Consider the following 2,152-nt stretch of genomic DNA (forward strand, 5'->3'; position numbering starts at 1 on the left):
TGATATTTCAGCAGTAAACCATTTCATTTTTTTAATCTGAAAGGAACTTGAAATATGAATTTTCTGGATATACTGTCCAAGGTTGACAATTATTTTTTCACAGGGCATTGGAGATATTATTCCATTATACTCTGACTTTCATCATCACAAGTGAGAAATATGTTGTTAGTCTAATTATTGATTACCTTTTTGTATTTTTATTTTTGGTGATCAGTCTTTGCTGTTCTATAGTGTCACTACAAGATATATAGGTATGCATTTCATTTTATTTACATTGTTTTGTACAGTTTTATTTTCTTTTTATATAGCATTGTGTCTTTGACAAATTCTGGAAATTCTTAGTCATTATTTCTTTGAATATTGTCTCTTTTTCATTTTTTATTTCAATTATATATGTGCTATGACTTCTAATTCTGTCCTTTATAGTCCTTGACCTCTCTTTTATTCATATTTTCCAACTCTTATCTTTCAATACTAGGTTCTGCACAATTCATCAGTTCTCTTCCATTTCATTAATTAATTCTTCAGGGGTGTCTACTGTAATGTTAAATCATTCTTTTGAGTTTTTCGTTTCAATGATTGTATTTTAATTTTCAATTAAAAATTCTTTTTGTCATTTTCTGATACTCACTTTCACTTTATTCATTTCCCCAATTTTCTCTCTTTTCTTTAAAAAGTTACATAATTTTATTATATTCACTCTCTGATAACCCAATATTCAGATTTGTTGGGGAGCATAAATTTGTCATTTTGTCAACACTAGCTTATGGCAGCCTATTTCTCCTTGTGTTTGTTTCAGCTTCCTCTTTGCTTGTTTGTATGTGTATATATGTGGCCCTTAGAAACTTTCCTCACTTTCTTAAAGACACAGAATTACATTTAAAAGTGTGTCTGCTCTTTTCACCCAGTTTCTTTTTAAATTACTTTTCTGTTTTGTTTTTTAGATCGTATTTATTTATTTTTAGAGAGATGGGAAGGAAGGGAGAAAGAGACAGAAACATCAATACGTGGTTGCCTCTCAAATGCCCCCAACTGGGGACTTGGCCCAGAACCCAGGCATGTGCCCTGCTGGGAATCAATCCACTGAGCCATACCAGCCAGGGTCCATCCAGTTTTAATTCAATAGGGTTAGGGTCAGAATGCTTAGTATGCCATATTGTCAGAAGAAAAGATGTCATTATAGATTCCTATAAAGAAAAAAAAAAAAAGTCCTGAACTAAAAGTCAGAAGATATCTTAGTTTAGTTACCTGAATTCAGACCCTGAGACAAAAATCCTAGAAAGCAATGAAGGAGTGAGGAAAATGTAACAGCAATGGAAAAAAGCCAGTGAAGATACAGTAATCAATGTATTACTGCTACAAACAACTGGCTTTTGATCCTGTTGTGAACCTATGTAGAATATGCCTCAAGATTATCTTCCCAATGGATAGAAAAATGTAATATTTATACATCAATTCACATTCCCCACTGATGATGGCTGCTCTTGGGAGTGTCAAATGCCCAGTATTTTTGTTCTTCTTTGCACACAAGCTAAGCAAGCTCCCAGGGCACTAAAGGAAACCTTCATGTGATGAAAGAGATAGATGTAGGCTAAGATGGGAACTATCAGTGCTCCTGAGAACTGTCCCCTGTGGCTACAGGTAAACTCAGAATTGGGTTAAGGTAACATGAAGCAGGGTATCAACAATGTCTGCCACAGAAGACTAGCAATCAAGTCTTATTTTTGGACCTAATTACACTCCTGAAAAACACTACAAAAATGATAACAACTATGATGTTTATGGAAGATTAACATGAGTACAAAATAGAACAAGGGTGGGCAGCTGTAGCCCATGAAACCAAACCAAGCCTGCCACCCGTTTTGTAAATACAGTCTTATTAGAACACAGCCATGGCGACTCATTTATATTTGTCTATGGCTACTTTGACAACTCCAATAACAGAGTTGAATAGTTGCAACAGTATGGCTAGCATTATTAGTGTGTCTGGTGAAGGCCATAGGTAGCAGGACATGGAGGAGACTCTAGAGTGCTGCCACAATTTCAAATGCTCTGAAGTATAATTAAACAAAACCATAAGGGTTTTGTTTATTGGTCTGGTGTTTATTAGCTAAGCAGGTATGTGTAATGAAAGGGAAGTAGGATGGGAGAA

The sequence above is a fragment of the Furipterus horrens genome, unplaced genomic scaffold, assembly GCF_987537825.1.
Source record: "Furipterus horrens unplaced genomic scaffold, mFurHor1.1.pri manual_scaffold_12, whole genome shotgun sequence".
NCBI classification, from domain to species: Eukaryota; Metazoa; Chordata; class Mammalia; order Chiroptera; family Furipteridae; genus Furipterus; species Furipterus horrens.